The 25,452-nt window shown below is 40.4% G+C and overlaps 1 protein-coding gene and 1 long non-coding RNA gene across 4 annotated transcripts in view; one reads left to right on the forward strand and one right to left on the reverse strand.

The window, feature by feature from the left end:
* LOC137299082 (uncharacterized) overlaps positions 1-24,408 on the reverse strand; it is a 42,175-nt gene extending 17,767 nt beyond the window's left edge. The window contains exon 1 of the long non-coding RNA XR_010957780.1: positions 24,254-24,408. This is a non-coding gene — a long non-coding RNA (uncharacterized lncRNA). The remainder of the gene's footprint in view (positions 1-24,253) is intronic.
* Positions 1-25,452, forward strand: part of LOC137298287 (armadillo repeat-containing protein 8-like) — an 801,735-nt gene that overhangs the window by 431,886 nt on the left and 344,397 nt on the right. The gene's annotated exons all lie outside the window — the stretch shown is intronic.

Below are 25,452 nucleotides of genomic sequence, written 5' to 3' on the forward strand. Positions count from 1 at the left end.
AGGTGGTTTGTAATACCTTGGTGAAGTCGCGCAAATACTGTGAGACGTATAGTGTAGTCAATAGCGGATACCTGCTATGTAGTTGGTTGCGTCTTTCAACTTTTTCAATTAGTTCAGCAAGCCTATTGTTTATCAAAGTGCAAATTGGCCCCAGTCCCCTAGTCGCTAATGTTCTATCTCACGACGTCGCCGATGCTGGTGTGAGACAGGGCGCCATCACACAAGCTCACCTGTATAATGATATCATGGTTAAATCTCATTGTCTTAAAGTAGTTTATAATATCGAGCGCCTATAGCGGTGTTGACATAATGTCCTGCAACCCGAGATTGTCTAATTCCCGCGCGTTATTGCCCTTGTCACATAATATCGTGTTTAATTATGTGGGAAATACCGCTGGCTGTCACAACACAGTCTGAGACTTGAGCATGTGGAAACTGGAGATCGATAATGAGCGAGGACCATGCAGGACAGAGGGCTTCATAGTACACTAGTGCCGAAGCACATATGCTGAGACAACATTTTCTGCATGGTACTCAAAAACGTCCATTAGTGTATATGTATCATATGATATGCCAGTTGAACAAACACTGGCGTAACTTGTACCTTTGATATACTACCTGATCCAGTCCTTATGTAATATGTACAAGTATGACTATATGTATATACCTGTGCTTAAAATACACTGAGTGTACCTCCACTTACGATGCACTAGCTGCAACTGTATTTATCACATGCTAGCTGTAACTGATTTTATTGCACACTAGCTGTAACTGTATTTACTACACGCTAGCGCTAACTGTATTTATTACGCACATGCGGTAACTGTATATATTACACACTAGCTGTAACTGTATTGACGATACACTATCTTTTACTGTCTGTATGAAGAAACACTAGCTGTAACCGTTTTTATGGAACATTAACTGAGTCTGCATCTATGAGACACTAGCTGTAACTGTATAGAAGATACACTAGCTGTAACTGTATAGATGATACACTAGCTGTAACTGTATAGATGATACACTAGCTGTAACTGTATAGATGAAACACTAGCTGTAACTGTATAGATGAAACACTAGCTGTAACTGTATAGATGAAACACTAGCTGTAACTGTATAGATGAAACACTAGCTGTAACTGTATAGATGAAACACTAGCTGTAACTGTATAGATGATACACTAGCTGTAACTGTATAGATGAAACACTAGCTGTAACTGTATAGATGAAACACTAGCTGTAACTGTATAGCTGTAACTGTATAGATGAAACACTAGCTGTAACTGTATAGATGAAACACTAGCTGTAACTGTATAGATGATACACTAGCTGTAACTGTATAGATGAAACACTAGCTGTAACTGAATAGATGATACACTAGCTGTAACTGTATAGATGAAACACTAGCAGTAACTGTATAGATGAAACACTAGCTGTAACTGTATAGATGATACACTAGCTGTAACTGTATAGATGAAACACTAGCTGTAACTGTATAGATGAAACACTAGCTGTAACTGTATAGCTGTAACTGTATAGATGAAACACTAGCTGTAACTGTATCGATGATACACTAGCTGTAACTGTATAGATGATACACTACCTGTAACTGTATAGATGATACACTAGCTGTAACTGTATAGCTGTAACTGTATAGATGAAACACTAGCTGTAACTGTATAGATGAAACACTAGCTGTAACTGTATAGATGATACACTAGCTGTAACTGTATAGATGATACACTAGCTGTAACTGTATAGATGAAACACTAGCTGTAACTGTATAGCTGTAACTGTATAGATGAAACACTAGCTGTAACTGTATAGATGTAACTGTATAGATGAAACACTAGCTGTAACTGTATAGCTGTAACTGTATAAATGATACACTAGCAGTAACTGTATAGCTGTAACTGTATAGATGAAACACTAGCTGTAACTGTATAGCTGTAACTGTATAGATGAGACACTAGCTGTAACTGTATAGATGAAACACTAGCTGTAACTGTATAGATGATACACTAGCTGTAACTGTATAGATGAAACACTAGCTGTAACTGTATAGATGAAACACTAGCTGTAACTGTATAGATGATACACTAGCTGTAACTGTATAGATGAAACACTAGCTGTAACTGTATAGATGAAACACTAGCTGTAACTGTATAGATGATACACTAGCTGTAACTGTATAGATGATACACTAGCTGTAACTGTATAGATGATACACTAGCTGTAACTGTATAGCTGTAACTGTATAGATGAAACACTAGCTGTAACTGTATAGATGAAACACTAGCTGTAACTGTATAGATGATACACTAGCTGTAACTGTATAGATGATACACTAGCTGTAACTGTATAGATGAAACACTAGCTGTAACTGTATAGCTGTAACTGTATAGATGAAACACTAGCTGTAACTGTATAGATGTAACTGTATAGATGAAACACTAGCTGTAACTGTATAGCTGTAACTGTATAGATGAAACACTAGCTGTAACTGTATAGCTGTAACTGTATAGATGAAACACTAGCTGTAACTGTATAGCTGTAACTGTATAGATGATACACTAGCTGTAACTGTATAGATGAAACACTAGCTGTAACTGTATAGATGATACACTAGCTGTAACTGTATAGATGATACACTAGCTGTAACTGTATAGATGATACACTAGCTGTAACTGTATAGATGAAACACTAGCTGTAACTGTATAGATGAAACACTAGCTGTAACTGTATAGATGAAACACTAGCTGTAACTGTATAGATGATACACTAGCTGTAACTGTATAGATGATACACTAGATGTAACTGTATAGATGAAACACTAGCTGTAACTGTATAGATGAAACACTAGCTGTAACTGTATAGATGAAACACTAGCTGTAACTGTATAGATGATACACTAGCTGTAACTGTATAGATGATACACTAGCTTTAACCGCATTACTGATTTTCTTAGAGTATTAATGCACTGACTGAACCTATAGTTTTGATACACTAGCCTCAACTGCAATTTATGATACACTAGCTGTACCAGGACTAACGGTACTTTCTCTCAGTCAGCAAATGAACAAACAACTGTGTGTGCCACTGGTAACATCGCTTTAAATGTGCTTAAAGTTAAATAAACCTCCACACTGACGCAATATTCTACTTCCAAGCTGTAATCTTTAACTGCACGATTCAATAAAGTAATCAAATAGACAAATGTTGCCTAAGAAGCGAGTCGTTCCTCCGGGAATCAGCTCGAAGACAATCCAGGTATTGTGCTGCTCTACGTCAAAGTGGATGCTTCTGGTTTGTAGGCAGGCTGTTATTTCCCTCGTGTACATAACCACTGAACCACCCACCATTACGGAAATGAATTAAACATTTCACGAATTCAAGTCATAGGGTTATTACCCTATGCTGTGATTAAGAAGATATTGATTAATAGTTTTCAAGGTATTGGTTTGAAATTGTAAAGACTTTGCATCCCCCAGAAACAGGAAGTTCAACCAACGTAGTCTGACTACATTCTATCATGTGTGTAATATTCCCCTTCATTCCACCACTGTTCGGATACTATGTAATCATGTGGTAATTTAATCTTCTAACTGAGACGCCCCTCCCCCGCTGTGTTTACCTGTCTGTATGCGTGAGTGCATGTGTCGCCTAGGACATACCATTTTGGAAACGTGATGTAATGAGCTCGTTACGTGAGGGTTGGTTATCGAGCTACCTTCCACTAGCCACTTGGGGTCTGGTCAGTAATTATAGAGACAGCGCTGTCTTCATAGTGGCTAATCAAGAATGACGGTGGACATGATGAAACTAATTCCTCGCCAAGATAGTACTGGACCACACTCATGTCGGACGTCCACATGGAACAGTGGCTCTGACCCCAGGACACGACACACTTGTTGACCTGATCAAAGGACAGCGGATGCAGTTATGTCGCTAATATAAAAGATCTCATTATTTTCAGAAAGATGCCACTGAAAGGGGAAATGATTGTGTTCGTGTTTATCTCAATTCCTGCCATCTTAAACCGGTTTCTATGTTTTCAATGAACACAATAACAGGCACGTAAATCGTTATTCAGTTGATGTTTCTTTCAACAACAGAGATTCGACACAGACACGTAACTCGTTATTCAGTTGATGTTTCTTTCAACAACAGAGATTCGACACAGACACGTAAATCGTTATTCAGTTGATGTTTCTTTCAACAACAGATATTCGACACAGACACGTAAATCGTTATTCGACTGATGTTTCTTTCAACAACAGAGAGTCGACACAGACACGTAAATCGTTATTCGACTGATGTTTCTTTCAACAACAGAGAGTCGACACAGACACGTAAATCGTTATTCGACTGATGTTTCTTTCAACAACAGAGAGTCGACACAGACACGTAAATCGTTATTCGACTGATGTTTCTTTCAACAACAGAGATTCGACACAGACACGTAAATCGTTATTCAGTTGATGTTTCTTTCAACAACAGAGATTCGACACAGACACGTAAATCGTTATTCGACTGATGTTTCTTTCAACAACAGAGAGTCGACACAGACACGTAAATCGTTATTCGACTGATGTTTCTTTCAACAACAGAGAGTCGACACAGACACGTAAATCGTTATTCAGCTGATGTTTCTTTCAACAACAGAGAGTCGACACAGACACGTAAATCGTTATTCGACTGATGTTTCTTTCAACAACAGAGAGTCGACACAGACACGTAAATCGTTATTCAGTTGATGTTTCTTTCAACAACAGAGATTCGACACAGACACGTAAATCGTTATTCGACTGATGTTTCTTTCAACAACAGAGAGTCGACACAGACACGTAAATCGTTATTCAGTTGATGCTTCTTTCAACAACAGAGATTCGACACAGACACGTAAATCGTTATTCGACTGATGTTTCTTTCAACAACAGAGAGTCGACACAGACACGTAAATCGTTATTCGACTGATGTTTCTTTCAACAACAGAGATTCGACACAGACACGTAAATCGTTATTCGACTGATGTTTCTTTCAACAACAGAGAGTCGACACAGACACGTAAATCGTTATTCGACTGATGTTTCTTTCAACAACAGAGAGTCGACACAGACACGTAAATCGTTATTCAGTTGATGTTTCTTTCAACAACAGAGATTCGACACAGACACGTAAATCGTTATTCGACTGATGTTTCTTTCAACAACAGAGAGTCGACACAGACACGTAAATCGTTATTCAGTTGATGTTTCTTTCAACAACAGAGATTCGACACAGACACGTAAATCGTTATTCGACTGATGTTTCTTTCAACAACAGAGAGTCGACACAGACACGTAAATCGTTATTCAGTTGATGCTTCTTTCAACAACAGAGATTCGACACAGACACGTAAATCGTTATTCGACTGATGTTTCTTTCAACAACAGAGAGTCGACACAGACACGTAAATCGTTATTCGACTGATGTTTCTTTCAACAACAGAGATTCGACACAGACACGTAAATCGTTATTCGACTGATGTTTCTTTCAACAACAGAGAGTCGACACAGACACGTAAATCGTTATTCAGTTGATGTTTCTTTCAACAACAGAGAGTCGACACAGACACGTAAATCGTTATTCAGTTGATGTTTCTTTCAACAATAGAGAGTCGACACAGACACGTAAATCGTTATTCGACTGATGTTTCTTTCAACAACAGAGAGTCGACACAGACACGTAAATCGTTATTCAGTTGATGTTTCTTTCAACAACAGAGAGTCGACACAGACACGTAAATCGTTATTCAGTTGATGTTTCTTTCAACAACAGAGAGTCGACACAGACACGTAAATCGTTATTCGACTGATGTTTCTTTCAACAACAGAGATTCGACACAGACACGTAAATCGTTATTCAGTTGATGTTTCTTTCAACAACAGAGATTCGACACAGACACGTAAATCGTTATTCAGTTGATGTTTCTTTCAACAACAGAGATTCGACACAGACACGTAAATCGTTATTCGACTGATGTTTCTTTCAACAACAGAGAGTCGACACAGACACGTAAATCGTTATTCAGTTGATGTTTCTTTCAACAACAGAGAGTCGACACAGACACGTAAATCGTTATTCGACTGATGTTTCTTTCAACAACAGAGAGTCGACACAGACACGTAAATCGTTATTCAGTTGATGTTTCTTTCAACAATAGAGAGTCGACACAGACACGTAAATCGTTATTCGACTGATGTTTCTTTCAACAACAGAGATTCGACACAGACACGTAAATCGTTATTCAGTTGATGTTTCTTTCAACAACAGAGAGTCGACACAGACACGTAAATCGTTATTCGACTGATGTTTCTTTCAACAACAGAGAGTCGACACAGACACGTAAATCGTTATTCAGTTGATGTTTCTTTCAACAACAGAGATTCGACACAGACAAGTAAATCGTTATTCAGTTGATGTTTCTTTCAACAACAGAGATTCGACACAGGCACGTAAATCGTTATTCAGTTGATGTTTCTTTCAACAACAGAGATTCGACACAGACACGTAAATCGTTATTCAGTTGATGTTTCTTTCAACAACAGAGATTCGACACAGACACGTAAATCGTTATTCAGTTGATGTTTCTTTCAACAACAGAGATTCCACACAGGCACGTAAATCGTTATTCGACTGATGTTTCTTTCAACAACAGAGAGTCGACACAGACACGTAAATCGTTATTCAGTTGATGTTTCTTTCAACAACAGAGAGTCGACACAGACACGTAAATCGTCATTCAGTTGATGTTTCTTTCAACAACAGAGATTCGACACAGACACGTAAATCGTTATTCAGTTGATGTTTCTTTCAACAACAGAGATTCGACACAGGCACGTAAATCGTTATTCGACTGATGTTTCTTTCAACAACAGAGAGTCGACACAGACACGTAAATCGTTATTCAGTTGATGTTTCTTTCAACAACAGAGAGTCGACACAGACACGTAAATCGTTATTCAGTTGATGTTTCTTTCAACAACAGAGATTCGACACAGACACGTAAATCGTTATTCAGTTGATGTTTCTTTCAACAACAGAGATTCGACACAGGCACGTAAATCGTTATTCGACTGATGTTTCTTTCAACAACAGATTCGACACAACCACATAAATCGTTCTTCAGTTAATGTTTCCTTCATAACAGACACTCGACACAGACACTTAAATTGTAATTTAGTTTTTCCTTCATAACAGATACTCAATACGGACACTGGAAATATTAATTTGATTTTCTTCAAGAACATACGCTCGGCACGGACAATTACATTGTTGTTTATTTGATAGATATACAACAAACACATGTATGACACACATACACTAAGACCTTCAACAATTTGCTTTTTGTTAAGAAGTCACCTAACTTTTCTGCTTCCCACATCAGCTAACTAAGACATAAAGAAAGATCGCCAATATATAGGCTATGATTGTGCCTCAATTATTTCCATCTTTTACCCACATGTCACCAATATATACAATGTGATAGATTCTCACGTGTTTCCATCCTTCAACAACAGATAGCCAATATATACACTGTGATAGACTCTCGCGTGTTTCCATCCTTCAACAACAGATAGGCAATGTATACACTGTGATAGACTCTCGCGTGTTCCCATCCTTCAACAACAGATAGCCAATATATACACTGTGATAGACTCTCGCGTGTTCCCATCCTTCAACAACAGATAGCCAATATATACACTGTGATAGACTCTCGCGTGTTCCCATCCTTCAACAACAGATAGCCACTACATACACTGTGACAGACTTTCTCGTGTTTCCATCCTTCAACAAGAGATAGACAATATATACTCTGTGACTGCGGCTAACGTTTTCCAAAGCTATATCAACATGTAAACAATGCATACACTGTGATCGAGCCTTGCCAAATCTGGGAATTAAATTGTTTTAATTCCCAAGAACGTAATCCTTTAATATAGAGGTCATAAAACGTTTGCTTCTGATGATGTTGAAATGTGATTAAATTAATTTCAGTGCCAGTGGTTTTATCACAATATGTCATCTATCCCAACTGACAGCTAGAACGAGAATGAATAAGATCTGACCAGTTTCCGTTTTTAACGCGACGACACCATACCATGTTAGATATGGATATTGAAACGTAACTTTAGTATCTAAATCAAAATTTTCTTCATTTACTTTTCTAAAAAGATCAGCATTCATGTGATAAACTACACGGACAGAGTAAGAACTTTCTAGTGATATCATAAAGGGTCCTTCATATGTTCCCTCAGGGGGCTCTTAAACGTATCATTGTCCCCTTGGGATATTTTAGTGCAGGGAATCGATACAGTATTGTCTTATTCATGCAGCTTGTGACAATACGGGATGAAATATGGCAGCGAAGATGTTATGAAACCTATAATGCATCCAGCGCCATTAATTTTGGGCCTTTTCTCCTCGGAGAGAAAACTAATCGTTTTACTGCCATTATTCATGTTTCGCGTCGCGGAACTGCCTCGATTTCATCCAATTATTATCTTAAATACGCATTACCTGAAGAAGTACCTGACGGATTGAGTGGGACCAACTTCCATCAAATCATTCGGCATAGTAAGGGTGCTCTCCAACTTGTACTGTCATGAAAAGTATACATCTCACTGGGTTGTGCTCTCACATTTCCAACCCCATATTGAACAAATAGTTTTTATTCAACATTGTAAACGCAACTCGTGGTAAATCAGATCGTTCTTCGCCTCCATTTCCCCTTCCAGCTTCCGGTCAAACGGAGTGAAGGAACAGGAGGGTATTATTCTATATGGAATACTTACAGTTACCTCCCCTGCTTTATTCGCCCATTTCGCCTGAAATGTTTTATGTAGAAAAAAGTTACGAAAATTCTACCAATAGCGACGACAAGTGGGGAAATGGAAGTGCACTTTTGATGGTGGCGATATTTTATTTTGACATGAAAAATATTTTTCGATCCGAAGCGAGGAAAGTACGTTGCCAACCTTTGCTCGCTTCACTCGCATATAAGAAGACTTGTCATATTCTCTATGTTGCTCAACCCTCATCCCTGTATGGGCTACAGTTTGCCTGTGGTCAAACATTATTTTACACCGTTGCTGTGGAGAGCGGGGCTGTGGAATGAACCAGGTGGGAATCTAGGGTGTTACACGGGATGGAGTCGTCATTGCCAGTTGTAATTATGTGACGATTCTCATAGAAGATGCACATATCGACACCAATATATACGGCAGAGTGTAGTTCATTGTTTTCATTTGGAATGGATACCTATTTCGGTTTTATGAATGCATATGCTAGTGGTTTCAGATACACTGTCGAGCGTTGTGCCCACACATAGCCTCGCCGTGTTCAGTAGTCGAATAACGTCACAGTGGACAAGGTGATGATGGACAAGGTGATGATGTCGAATATCGTCAGAGTGGACAATGTGATGATGTCGAATACACCTTTAAATGTACTACTCTATGTCGTATCGGATAGCTCGTGTTATAAGAGCTGACCATATTCTCTCTCGGATGCATAGTTCAAGTTATTAACAAACCGTATCGAGCATTTTCTGTATTTATGTTTGAAACAATTCTCTGTATTTGATCCTACCTACACGCGGTATACTCCAACAGCAACTGTTTCAGAGGGAAACTCCTTGGCACCATGCAGTTGCTCTGGTCCTACACTGCCTGCCAGCACCCAATGAGGGAAAGTGACAAGTGTGAGTTCACCCTGAGGCCAATGTACCATGCAATAGACTGAATAACAAATCGGTCAGGAGTTTCAATTTAGTTTCAAATATTGCCTCACGACCTTGTCTATACACATGTCTAGACTTTTCCACAGAACCAGAGAGTTGGAGTGACTAGGCACACATCCTCCTGATCGCATGATTCATGGCTACCATAATAACACATTGATTTATGAACCTAATCGCCCTGGTCTATGATGAATGGCCCAGTACTATGACACCATATGTACTATTTGATTGTGGACATTCGATTTAAGATCACGGTTCCAAATATGCTGGAACCCTTTGGTTTGTACCTTTTTACAATGTGTAATATGAGTGTTGACGTATTACCAGCACAAGATCTGATGTCATAACAAAGATGTTCATGCTGTCCCGGCCTTATCGGGTATCAGGGTATGGAGAAGATTAAGTGGCACCTCCATAGTGACAGAGGGACAATACTGTTCTGGGTGAATATTTGGTTTTAGTGACGCCCCACTAGTGACCCAGACAAATGTGTATTTGGTGACTGTTAAGTTTAAGTGACTGAGACTGTGTATTAGGTGAACGTGTGGTTTCAGTGACCCGCCCATACTGACTTAGTGACAGAAGGACTGCTGTGTATTGGGTGAGCGTGTGGTTCACGTGAAACCTCAACAGGAACAGAAACAAGTGTGTTTTGTCCCTAGTGGGACAAGTGTGTATTGAAACTGTGAATTTCACCTCAAATCAGGTTTCATCTAAGATGGTGAAATGACTGTATGGCACTGCGTCTACGTGCTACTCCCTGTATGACTTCCAGTGCCCACATAACATCTAACATACTCAGGGGTGGAGCCTGAGTAACCCACACCCATCGACAGCACACGTCCACAGATGTCGTTATCGCAGCACATGTAATGAATATATATGGTTATTATTCGTCTCTATCTATTCACAAGAGATCTGTAGTAGCGATGTCTAATTAATGATGACAAGGGTGTAATTCTTTTGATCGATCACATGGCAGTGTTACATGGAACTCTATGGGCTTAAACTATGTATATTTCAGCACAGGCTTGTCGATATCAGTGTCAGCTGAGCGAGGCAGTGGTGACGTGTATTTCTCTATTCCCAAGCTGGACATATGGATGGAAATCTTAAGTGCTTCCCTCGGTAACAGCGTTTTGACGGCCGGTATGTGGCATTAAGTCAATTACTATATTTAAAAGGGGAGACTGGACTTAGGAGAAGTATTTTGGCTTCAAAAGGAAAATCTGTGTCGTGGAATCCAGACCGTCATAGAATTCATGGCTCAAGTCGCAGATCGTTAAGAGCGACAATCTTAACATAACGGCTAAAAGGATTGACGCAAGGTCGATAGCGGTCACAGAATACACGATTGCTGAAATGAACGACGTAACTATGACAAACCGTCAAGCTCAATAATAACAACACTGTTTTGTTTATTATGCATCTTCTAGGGATGTGCATGACATCTTAAGTCCATATAATAGCAACAATGATAACAATTATTGTACATCCGCACTTGCGTTGAACTCTTGTCCTTTATTAAAATAACCGTTTCCCCATAGAGGGTCTGAAAAAGCCTGGTAGAATAAAGATAATTCATTAGATGTATACACTCTATACTTTTGTACGCCTTGAAAGATAATGTATTAACAACAGCTGCAGCCAAGCGTACTCTGCCTTTGTGGTAGCTGTATTTCAATACTAATTGTGTATAGAGTCATCGGTGTTAATCACATTGGGGAAGTATTACCGAAAAATCTAATTTCAGACTTATACTGGAATCCTATATTAATAAGGACTAGACCATGGAAGCGTTACCACAGAGCCCGCAATGACCGTCAACGCGTCACCAGAGGTTACTCTTCTAATGAAGCTCCTTTCACAGCCATCCCAGCAGACTTACTGATATTATTTGTGGTGTCCCTCTGGGACAGTCGAGGAATATCGATAAACAAATGCAACACCTCCACATAAAGGGTGGGCAAATTGATAGACGAGAGATAGATGTGAATTTGAATTATCTTACATTTGTGGCATGGTATGAGCCGCTAGACAGGACCAAGGGTTTAGTAGTGTAACAGGTGAAAACGCAAAACACTTCCATGAGTCATAACAGCTTGGTGGAAACCCCTTTGTCAAGATAAATGAAATCTGTTTACATAGTATATTGTATATTGAGTTATAAATAAGCAAGAGTGCCTTCATCCCCGCAGCAACTGATTTATACACCAGAATGTACATTGCCATGTTCACAGTCACTGAGAATGTGTGACCATGCGGTCATGTATTTTCATAACGAAGAAATACAACCTTTCTGAAATAGCTTTGTTCATTATATAAATCCCCCTTCGTCTCCTTGTTTATAATTATAGTGGTTTGATAAATAAATAGAAAATAGAACACATACCTTGTTGTTATTTAATGTTTCCATTAGGAAAGTCCATCACGGAAACTGTCAAACATCTAAACAAGCGTGAGTACGAGAGTTTGACATAATTACAGCATATGCCATTGTTGTTTCCAAATAACTCGGAAGAAGTTACAAGACTTATGTATTCTGTAAAAGCAGTGTATTATCATTGTTTGGGAATAGTAGAAATTGGAGAGACATATTTTCATAGCTCATATCTTTTTCTTCTCTCAAAGAGTTGTTTAGCACTTCGTTGACGGAAATCTTCAGAAACAATTTGTGTGACTGTTGAAGCCGACCAACATAAAAACGTCAACTCGAAATATCCAGAAGACTGTAAGCAACAGACCACCTGCTCTCAAAGTAGGAATTAAAGCAAGTTTCCATACTATAATACACATGAAGTCAGATAAGTAAAGAGACACACATTCATTTCAGGGCGAAGGTCGTTGATGTCTTTACACACCAGTGACGTCAGATCTTGTGATGTGATGACTGGTATTATGTGGCTGCTGCTACCGCGGGCAGTAGAAACAGGAAACACTGGCAACAACGGTTCACTAACTCATATATGATATAAGAATGAAGATTTTATGGATATCAACTTCTTTATGAGAGAACACAACGTTTCGGAGTTAATGCTTACTCCTTCATCAGGTGATTGAGAAAGGGATACAGAGGTGTATTTATAGGTACAGGTAAAACAATAACAAAGTAACAAGTGGAATGAGTTAACGAAAGCTAGTATAAACAAGCACTGATAGGAAGCCGATAGTTAAGATAACAATGATGGAAGCCAACGGTAATGCATTACAGTTGATTGGATATGTTTACATAACATGATTGGGGATAAGGATGGAAGCCAATGGTGATACATTACGCATGATAGGATGATGTACATAACACACGATAGGGGGTGAGCATGTTTACATGAGGGTTGGTGATGTACAAACACAAGTATGTACTCGGGTAGATAGGCTATACATGAATTACATAGATAGAATGTACACAGGTAGATGAGATTAATTTATCAATAAGTCCCAGGCACTTGGTAGGTACACTCCTTGGTCGCGGTTGATGGCTGGTTTCTGTCTCCGGATCTCGATGGCCTCTTGCAGTTTCCTTTGGCGCCAGTTGTTGTTGTTGGTAGATAGTATCCTAGTGTCCTCCCATCGAATTGAGTGTTCAGGGTTCTTGAGAATATGTTCAGAGATGGCCGATTTCTGGTCGAGTTTCCTGACTGAGGTCTGATGTTCCTTCTTTCTGGTGTTGATTGGTCTCAGCGTTTCTCCAATGTATAGGTCGCCACAGTTGCAAGGGATCTGGTAGATGCATCCTCTCGGGTTAGGGTGTTCACAGCTGGGTCCTTTACCGTTGGCTTTTAGGTAGGTCTTGATGGTCTTGCCACTGGAGAAGGTGACATCGATGCTGGCTTTGGTCTTGATGAGGCGTGATATTTGATGACTGATGGGGCCAAAGTAGGGTATGGTTACTCTGATGGGTGATGGAGAAGGTTTGGGGCGGGGTTCTCGGTCCTTAAGGGTCTTGTTGATGGTGGCTGTGACGAGCTGGGGAGGGTACCCGTTGAGTGTGGTGAATGTCTTTCTGAGGTGGTCCAGTTCATTGTTTAGAGCATCGGGGTGGCAGAGGGCTTTGGCACGTCTGGTAAGGGTGGCGATGATAGCTTGCTTGATCAAGCCCCATACGGAAGAGCCACCATCAAGATCCACAAGAACCCGCCCAAAGCCCGGATCCTAGTCTGCTCAAGAGGTTCAGTTTTCTACAACACCGCCCAGTTCCTCACACGTCTCCTCGCTCCACTTGGCAAAGATGGCAAGTCCTACATCAGCGACTCTTCATCCTTTGTCAACCAGCTGAAAGAATCCAACCCCACAGGCACCATGGTCAGCTACGACGTCGTGGACATCTTCACCAACATCCCACTAGAAGAAGCCCTGGACATCCTTCGCAGCAAGTTAGCCAACCGGATAGATGACTTGGACACCCAGCTCACCATAGACAGCATCATCAAGCTCGCCCGGAGCTGCTTTGACACCTCCTACTTCACATTCAATGGTAAGATATACAAGCAGATCCACGGTCTCCCCATGGGCTCACCTCTTTCTCCTCTCATTACAGAAATCTTCATGACCTCCTTCGAGGAAGCAGCCCTCTCCACAGCTCCGTTCCAGCCCCTCTGTTGGTACCGCAAAGTCGACGACACCTTCACCACCATCGCCTATGACAACGACCCCAATGAGCTCCTCAACCACCTCAACGACCAACATCCAAGAATCAAGTTCACCATGGAGGCTGAGACCAACCAACACCTGCCCTTCCTTGATGTATCCCTCCACACCACAGACGATGGACTTAGAACCTCAGTATACCGCAAGCCGACGCACACCGACCAGTACATCCACTACAACTCCTGCCACCACCCTCAGATCAAGCAAGCTATCATCGCCACCCTTACCAGACGTGCCAAAGCCCTCTGCCACCCCGATGCCCTAAACAATGAACTGGACCACCTCAGAAAGACATTCACCACACTCAACGGGTACCCTCCCCAGCTCGTCACAGCCACCATCAACAAGACCCTTAAGGACCGAGAACCCCGCCCCAAACCTTCTCCATCACCCATCAGAGTAACCATACCCTACTTTGGCCCCATCAGTCATCAAATATCACGCCTCATCAAGACCAAAGCCAGCATCGATGTCACCTTCTCCAGTGGCAAGACCATCAAGACCTACCTAAAAGCCAACGGTAAAGGACCCAGCTGTGAACACCCTAACCCGAGAGGATGCATCTACCAGATCCCTTGCAACTGTGGCGACCTATACATTGGAGAAACGCTGAGACCAATCAACACCAGAAAGAAGGAACATCAGACCTCAGTCAGGAAACTCGACCAGAAATCGGCCATCTCTGAACATATTCTCAAGAACCCTGAACACTCAATTCGATGGGAGGACACTAGGATACTATCTACCAACAACAACAACTGGCGCCAAAGGAAACTGCAAGAGGCCATCGAGATCCGGAGACAGAAACCAGCCATCAACCGCGACCAAGGAGTGTACCTACCAAGTGCCTGGGACTTATTGATAAATTAATCTCATCTACCTGTGTACATTCTATCTATGTAATTCATGTATAGCCTATCTACCCGAGTACATACTTGTGTTTGTACATCACCAACCCTCATGTAAACATGCTCACCCCCTATCGTGTGTTATGTACATCATCCTATCATGCGTAATGTATCACCATTGGCTTCCATCCTTATCCCCAATCATGTTATGTAAACATATCCAATCAACTGTAATGCATTACCGTTGGCTTCCATCATTGTTATCTTAACTATCGGCTTCCTATCAGTGCTTGTTTATACTAGCTTTCGTTAACTCATTCCACTTGTTACTTTGTTATTGTTTTACCTGTACCTATAAATACACCTCTGTATCCCTTTCTCAATCACCTGATGAAGGAGTAAGCATTAACTCCGAAACGTTGTGTTCTCTCATAAAGAAGTTGATATCCATAAAATCTTCATTCTTATGTATTTACACTTCTAAATGACATTCAAAGACTTCATATATGATAAGTGTCAGTATTTCTGGTCAAAAATAACTCTAAGGAGCAGTATTGGGAATATCTGCATAAATCTTTGCTCTTCCGGTAATTGGTGACAATTTGTTCTCAGTCTCAAACATGGATTTCTCGCAACCTCCCAAAAGTCCAATACGAAAGTCAAGATAGTGTTAACGTTTTGGAAACAGAAAACACAGCTATATACATGTCATATCCTGTAATACGGATCATTACTGTAAACATCTTTAACTTCATTCGCTGGAACCCATGATCGGCAAGTTAACATTACTCAGGTCAGTACGGCGCCCTTGACAACTAAGTCACTTCCTTATACATACGACGTTGCTCTGCCTGACAGAAGTGAACATAAGACGTACGGCTATAGACGGGGGCAAGTGTTTCATGTGGGGTTTGTATATGTCTGCCATATATAATAACACGAAGACGTTAACACTACAATAAAGCTACCATTGGCCAAACAGTGATTAACAATACATGTATAATTCGGCGATCACCGATGACACATCACGTGACACACGTCAAAGCTAAGAAGGCACCACGTGGGACATACAAATAGATGATAAATTGTATATTCTGCAAGCGGCGGATGTGGTATTTGAAATCACATTTTCGACCTTGAGATCACCGAGATTGAGACTGACATCTGATCGACTCTGTTTTATATCATGTCCAAATGTGTTTCCCATTTGAAAAATAAATTTGAGAAGCTACACATATGATTACAAACAATGAATGGGTATTTCTTCAGTATATGGGCTGGCATTTCAGTCCGATACGTCATTTAACGTGTGAAAAAGTGAGACAGTTTAACTTCAAACCAACAATATTCACTTCAGTCATATACCTCAATAGGTATTGTTCCCATATGAAACATTTTTAAAATGATAAATCGCTACTCGCCATGAAAAAAACTATTAGACATGGCTAATCCGTCATCCGTTGCTATCTGGAGACCTTATCACCAAAGCCATAATTAGTCCGGCTACCGAGACGCCATCGCAATGCGCAGCGCGTCGAGTCGCGAGGCCGCAGTCAGAACTAACTGCACACACGTCCAAAGGCTGCTGTAAAGCATCCTGACCATGGATGAGTGAGGTTAGGTAATGTTCTTCAGCCAAGGTCAGTTACGTCACGTCGGGTCAGCTGATGCGCAAAGACACGGGTCGAAGGCCAAGTTTGCTGCTGGCAAACCAACTGTGATAACACGGCCGTATTTATCACCTTCCATCCCAAAGTCAGAGGATGGAGAGACCTATACACAACGGGACAGTATTTACATGTTACAGATTGTGAAATCAGTCTTTTCCTGAAATGACTAAGAGCGTCAAGCATTCCGCGTCATTTGTACTGAAGTATATTAATTGTTGTTACACAAAATGACCCGAAACGACTGACCCTCTTAGTCTGAAGAATGAAAGTGGCGAAAAAGTCAATATTGGTTGACATAATAGAAGCCATCAGTCCCACTCTCCAATTAGAGATGAGGTGAAATGGATCATAACGTCGCACTTAAGGATATTTCACTTATATGACGACGTGCATGCGTGCGCATGTGCGGTTGTTTGTACTAGCCTACACGTAAGATGGTTTTGTTGTGCCAGCTCACTGAGATACCATGCCACAGTTAAGCATGAATACCCTACTCAGACACAATATATAGCCGTCAAGTCTTTCTTTTACCCATTAATGCCTTTGGCCGGACAGGGACCAACAAGTACTATATATTAACGTCTTTTGGTATGACGCTACCTGGGATCAAACCCGCGACCTTCCGCTCACCGAGCGGACGCTCTTGACCACCATACCACGGAGGCGGCCTCAAATAGGAAAGAAATCGAGCAAATAATTAAATGTGAGTATCTTTAGGTAACGTTTGAAATGCTGAAGGCAACTGGGATGTTACTTTCTTTTAGTTACATGCCAGAGCGTTACCTAACAGTTCGTACAGAAAAACATGCACGTTATTTTTTAAATCCAAAACTAGCTTACGTATGTGTAATAATTCACAAAGAAGACGTCATGATTGAACATGAGGTCGAAGTAAAGTCTTGTTTATAAGTCTTTTCATGTTCCAGTTGAAGAAGTCAGGGAAACACGCTCCGTACAGAGCAGATACCCAGGTTGGACCGAAGACTTGTTGTTTACCTGAGTGTCCTATAAAGCGTTAACCTGTCCTACTGGGTGTGAACTGTTTCATGAATACCACGACGGTTTGATAAACGTGTTGCTCGGTTGTACAGACCAAAAAGGAACCTCGGTAAACACCATCCTGCGTAATCAGTCTGGCATGCACCTTGTGTATCCAACTCTCCATTCATATAGGGTCGATGTCTTATGAACCCATGTACTCAAATACAACCCGGTCTGTTAATAGATTAAATAAACACATATTCCATATATAAACATTTGCCCTTCAAAATAACAGTTCGTGGGCTTACCAGGAGAATAATGTTCACATGTACTTTTTGTTGTCCTTGAAGATCAGCTAATTATGAACAATACATTTCAGTGACACTACATGCTTAATCAAAAGGCGTTAACTAAGCTATGAAATACACAATTACACCATAACATATTGCGGAAAGAGTACGGATTTCTACTGTTTCTTCTTGTATCTTTTGGTGGAGACTGAAATTCCTGATTTCAAAGAAATGAAGGGGAAACTCCCAAACCCGGGAAACTAGACTGACGCAACTTTGGGACATGTTAGGCGGACTACTATGATCTGTACCCTCCCTTCAACCACGTACCCCCGGCAAGAGCTCCCACTCGACTGTGGACACATGACATCACCATTCCTCTCCAACCCGCCATCTGAATGGGAAGGAGCACGCCCCTTTAATGTCGAGTACAGTGAACGCCACTACAGTTAACAGTAAATGTGAAAGTAGCGCAGCACGTGATTGATGTGAGAGTGACATCCGTCATGTGTGCCTGATACCTGGCTGCAGGTAAGATGACTTCCTGGACGACTGATTATTTAACCTCAACCCTTCCATACAGTGATAACACAGGGACGGAACCAGGATTTTGGAGTCCAACGACTAGGGCAAATTATTCTCAGGAAATACTTTTCGGGGGAGATGACGGGGATTTCGGGGAAGCCGCCCCTGTAACACCATACGGCGACAAAACGTGAGGTGTACCGTTAACCAACTATATCTGTGATGGTATTCAACAGCTGGGTAACCTTGCAGATTTCAGTTAATCAACTCCTTCCCATGTATGAGTCTGTCCTTCGCTTGTCATCATGCCGGAAACTGACACGTGGCTGCTGTCAGCGCACGCGGCTGATCATGCTTATAACATATGTTTGACTGTCACTCAAACGCTGTATTACAAGGTCGGAAGGAACTGTCCACGAGAATTGATGATCCCTGTCACTACAGTGTCACAGATGACCTCTATGCACGTCGACTTGCACATTAAGTTGGTGTAAGTAGATTCACTGTATCTGTCCTGACAACGCGACCTACGGGACAAGGTGAAAATAGCTTCCTGACAAATTTACATGTTTGTGTATCACCGGACGTGGTGATAATTTAATTCACATGGGGCTCACATCACATTTGAACGCATCGCAAATATACCATGTCCTCTTATATGTACTACGGATAATACATGAATATTGCCTACAGTGCTAAGAATAACATGGAAACTATTTTCAGTCGTTTTCACGCAGAAATTCAATCCTTGATTGACGCTAAAGATATCTGAGCAAAGCGATTTCACGTGCATTTGAAAAGGACTCGACAATGGACTGGCTGAGCACGCATTCATGCTTGAAAAGTTTTCAGCAATATGCAGTAGTACTTTGATTTTTGTATTATTCTTTCTGAAAAATACCCCCACCCTATCTGGGCGATTTGAAGTATATTCAAACGGTTATTGGACACATATTGTCTGACAACAATCAAAATCTCCGAAAAGCTTAATAAATATCATGATAGACACATGGAGAACATTTCAAATTTATACGAATCAGTGACAAAAAATGATGCCAGATGCTTTACCTTGACTTGCACCACAATCCCCATGCTTTGTTCACATGACGGAATGAATGTGATGTAGGGGCGATGTAAGTGTTATCTGTAGTGTGATATGTAGTAGGGGCGATGTAAGTTTTATCTGTAGTGCGATATCTTGTAGGGCGATGGAAGTGTTATCTGTAGTGTGGTATGTAGTAGGGGCGATGTAAGTGTTATCTGTAGTGTGGTATGTAGTAGGGGCGATGTAAGTGTTATCTGTAGTGTGGTATGTAGTAGGGGCGATGTAAGTGTTATCTGTAGTGTGGTATGTAGTAGGGGCGATGTAAGTGTTATCTGTAGTTTGTTATGTAGTAGGGGCGATGTAAGTGCTATCTGTAGTGTGGTATGTAGTAGGGGCGATGTAAGTTTTATTTATAGTGTGATATCTTGTAAGGCGATGTAAGTGTTATCTGTAGTGTGGTATGTAGTAGGGGCGATGTAAGTTTTATTTATAGTGTGATATCTTGTAAGGCGATGTAAGTGTTATCTGTAGTGTGGTATGTTGTAGGGGCGATGTAAGTGTTATCTGTAGTGTGATATCTTGTAGGGCGATGGAAGTGTTATTTATAGTGTGATATCTTGTAAGGCGATGTAAGTGTTATCTGTAGTGTGATATGTAGTAGGGGCGATGTAAGCGTTTTTCTAGTGTGTTATGTTGTAGAGGCGATGAAAATGTTATCGATAGTGTGATTTTGTGGTTTTACGAAATATTTTGAAGTAGAAATATTTGAGAAGCTCAAAGTGGTTAACATGTCACGTGGCATGAAAAATGGCTATGAAGGTTTAATGTTTAGTGTTTGTTATTACAGAATATAAGTTGCAAATGTTCGTTTAGAATATAAATTTACAGTGTTTTTCATACAGGATTTTGTGTTACCAAAATAAGAATTTACTGCAAAAGAAATCGACAATCAAGTGTTGATGAAGGTTTTATTTTTGTTCTTTACTAGTTTTACCAAAGTTTGGCCATTTTCAGTACGACAGTTTTGCAAAATATACTTGTCGGCTGAAAGGTTTTGGCCTTTGTATTGTATTTTTAGCATACCCAAAGATGCTTTGTATAGGAACAATATTTTCCATGTCGATGATGACAACGGCTTAATGTTAAAATATTTCCGCCTCATTTTGATCAAGATGACATGGAAAATAGATTATTACATTTTAACCTTCATTGTTTCAAGTGCCCCATCTACGTGTTACAACTGCCCCGTGCAAGGAGTCATTTGTTACACTTGCACTCACAGCATCTGACACATAATAATTTAACGACATCATAGTAAACCTCATATGACACGGAGTTTTAAAGCCAAGATGTCAATGTAGTAGTTAGTACCGATTAATTCTGTGATAGGTCGACTAGTATCAAATTACAACACGTTTACTAAAAATGTGTTACAGTTGATCCCGGTCTCCCCACTTCCTTGTCCAAATTTCAGAGCAAGTTAGCGTGGAGTACCATTTGCATGTCACTAGAGTAGAGTGACACGTGGAAATTGCTGAAGTATTTTCAGTCGGTGAATCTGAAGAACGAGTCCGGAAGACGTAATGTCTCCAAAGTCATTTTAGTGGAGTGTGGTTTTAAAACCTGATTATATGACGAGGTAAATGGAGGTGTTCGCCTACAGTGGCCACGACCAAGGACTACGAGACAAGGGATGAAACAGACACATTAGTGTTGTTGAGGTAAGTTATTAACATCTGTGATAAATGAAATCAACTGGTCTCACGTGCAAACAAACATACATTACTCGAATGAACCTATTATTTTCTACGTTGTGACTGAAACCACGAGACACAAAGATGAGAAGGTGTGACTGTATTTCCATTTTTCCAAATTTCTACATTGGTTGTAATTCCTTAAGTAACACACATACAGCACACAAGTCACAAGGGATACAAGCTAAAGCTATTCTTTGAAAACAACGCTAATAACCTGTAACGACACATTAATGTGTGGAAGTGTTAAATCACTGAGGTGTACAACCCTGAAACAGCATTATGAATTGGTATAAATATTCCCAAGACACGGCTTTAGCTATCTCTTTGACGGGAGTCTTTATTAAACTTCTTCATGAACTGAAAGGTCAGATGAAGTGAGAAGTTCAGAGAGAAGTAAAGTAAAGACGTCCTGAAAATAAAAACGAAACATGTAGAAAGGCAGTCGGAGTCATACAATATTCACCTGATATTTATTTTCTTTTGTGTGCACTTTTTAGTTAGATCGTGGCAGTTAATACAACATTATATTTGTTGTTAGCTGTCACTGATCCCGCTATATGCCTATATGCCGTCTAATTACGAAGTACGACATATCAAAGATCCACCCAGTACAGTGCCATACAATCTGCCAAGACCCTGGTCCCCTTACTTGCTGCTGAATATATAGGATGTTCTGATCTATTTACTGGAATACCTGCAGCCTTCATATTATACTTTTATATGAGGTTAGAACCAGAAAAAGATATCTGGACTGACTGGAATGTATCCTGAAGGTAGTTTTACTGAAACCTGAATACAAAAGAATTTGAAAGTATGTAGCTTGACAACTGTTGTGAGAAATGACTGTATTCTCCACATACCGGCATTACTCAGTGCTGACATCGTCATCGGACAACGTTCAGAAACACATGAAACACCACCTTGAAGCACTAGAAATGTCACAAGTCTTGAGTGCAGATTTGGCCAACATACATGTAGTATTTTCAAGTATCGATCTGGAGTTACGACAAAATATAACATCCATGTATTGAAACTAAAGTGATATGTAAACAACATGCACCCGGTAATATTTGTATCTGTTGAGGTAAAACAAATACATGAAAGGAATTTTCACAAATGCCAAGTTAATGAGTTCTTCTATTGAATATTTGTAAGTTTAGACATGTAATACACTCTGCTGCACTCTCAAAACGTCTAATTATGTCGTACTTTAAGCATGATAGCTGTTGTGTTTATGGACGCTTTCGATTGATTTCTTCAAAACTCAGGTATCATATTTTTAAATTATCATTCGATGTTACAGACAACGCGTTCTAATCTAATCATATCATTGTCCTTTCATCTAATTACCGGCGGTATGTAACCGTGTTACGTAAGTCTGCATGGTGTGCAGACAGTAGCATAGAAAGCGGTATACGTCATAACTTCTGATGCTACATGTGCAAATCGATTAAAACCTACACTAGTAATAGTGTTTGGAACACTTGACAGAAACATTTAGAATGTTCGCATGCCCCAGATCACACTAATCATTACATACCTGGAACATCCCGGAGGAACTCACCTTCCGGAGCGACTCACCTTCCGGAACACCTCTGAGGTTTCACCACATATACACTCTCCAACAGAAATCAGCGATCATATGAATGCTTCGTGGATATATCATTTATAGCTTTCAGTATCACAAATTAATTTTACGCCGTAACGTTGAAGACGATCCCCAAGACTTGGAGTGGCTCTTCATTACGCCGGTATTGCCTATTTCATCTGACGGACATTCCCGGGGAGCATCAAGTAGTTATTGACATCTGATTGTATTTCACAGGAACATCCCAATCAATGCAAATCATATTGGAAGTTTTATATCTTAGCGCGAGGAACATACGCGAATAGTTTATATTTCCGCATAAAATGCTTAACCAAATACTATGAGGTTTCTTTTGTATGAGAAATAAGCAACTGACGCCACTAACTTGAGTTGACAGATATATGCACACCTAGTTGGTGGCGGGTTATTAAACATGCACCATGTTTCAGTTTGTCGTGTCTACGCAACACACAAGAACTAGTTAAATCTTTATATGCTAATTTTATTTCTAACGAAATGTAACCCGAAGTGATTCATGTCTAGGTACCAGTGAGCTGTGTCACTGGCCTGTATTTAATCTGCATGGAGTGGTCCTTGGAATGCCCTGTGTTTAGAGATAACCCTATATCTATTAGGGATCCAGCTATTTCAAACACAGTGAGCGGCTTCCACTTTTAGGTGACTTACAAGCAATTGGTAGGCCAGTGCACTTTTTGTTAATTAATGGAGACAGCACGTGGTGCTTTTTTCACGGATAGAAAAAAATCCTTAACATGATTATTGATGACGAAGATATCCATAGCATAAACACTATCAACTGATTAATTCTATAATGACATGACGAAGATACCTTATATAACGTTACCGCACGGCCTACTTTGTAAACCACTGTCATGCCACAGGAAAAGTAACAGATTAACAAAATGCAACATTGAGTTTAACAATTAAAGCTAAAAAATTCACACTGTACATCTTGTATCTGTGAACAAATTAGTTAAGCTTAAAAAGTTTTAAATGAAGTAGATGACATTTAGAAATGACATTTAGAGAGTCCTCTGTAAAATCGTGTGATAAACAACCACAATAACAATGCCACTTCCCAGAAGTTTAAGTTGCACCTACCTTGTCCGTTATGTGTCTGTCTATAACTTTAATCACGGGATCGTACGACTTGCTAAAGGACCGACGCTAGAAATTGTGATGTCTTTATAGTCAACCTCATCGGGGTCGCCTGCCTACGCCTACACAGTTGTACACTCAAATGAAACGGGGTAGGTAACGATAGCTCTGACGTCACATCACGTGACCGCGTCAGCGCGTGCAATCGATGAGTATCGTCCCACGATGGCGGTTGTGAGGAACGCGGCGGTTCCTGAAAACATAACGAATTAGTTGCCACTCTGACCGAGGTTGGAACTGGGCGGATGAACGTGCTCCCTGGATAAGCAAATCAGGCTGCAAAATAAATGTGTTCCACAGCATTAGGCTTCTAAATGAAGCTGGATCATAGGGACCGGCGGGATCGGAAGGGTTTAGTAGCAGATTAGGGTGTCCAATAAGGAGTCCCATCTCCTACACAGGATAACACTATATGGACTCAATATTACCCTTGCATTTTCGTGGCACGAAAAGAGTTTAAGTTAAAAACCCGCCCAGCCCGCCTAATTATCGGTGGGTGAAAATGTGGAAGAAATGTCGCACATTGATTAAGGCATAACCACACAAGATTGTCTTAAGAAGTGAAATCAAAGCGCTTCTATAGGGTGCGAACTGCAAACATGCAACTATCCTAACAGTGAATATCTAATGTGATCATGTAAAGTATTTAAGCCCTGAAGTGACCACTATACCATTATAATCTCCGTCTTCTATACATACATGGACAGTTGTCCATCGCTTGTACGTGAATCGTTCATTCTTGCACCGTGTGTAAGTTCAGTCTGGACTCTGTAGTGTTGGGTCTTAAGTCCCTCGTTATAGCTGGTAACCTGATACTGACACAAGGCTTCTCGGGTGGAAGGGTACCTGACCTGGCGGTTAAGCATAAAGGATTAATAGTTGCTGTCCGGAAACGCTGCTTCACAAAGTCGTACACGATGTCGCCGAAATAAACACTGAATGACCTTTTCTGGTAGAAAATGGGGAAACCTGCTGCGAACAAAACTAGAAAAGTATTAGGGGAATGTCACAGGGTGGAAAGACTATGTTGGTCAGCTAAAGGAAGAAAAATCCGGCTCTTGTGGTAATTGATTTTTTTTTCAGAATGAAATATTAAGTTGACAATAATTATCCTGTGAATCCTGTGCGTGATACTGTAAGAT

This window comes from Haliotis asinina, chromosome 10, assembly GCF_037392515.1.
Source record: "Haliotis asinina isolate JCU_RB_2024 chromosome 10, JCU_Hal_asi_v2, whole genome shotgun sequence".
Classification (NCBI taxonomy): Eukaryota; Metazoa; Mollusca; class Gastropoda; order Lepetellida; family Haliotidae; genus Haliotis; species Haliotis asinina.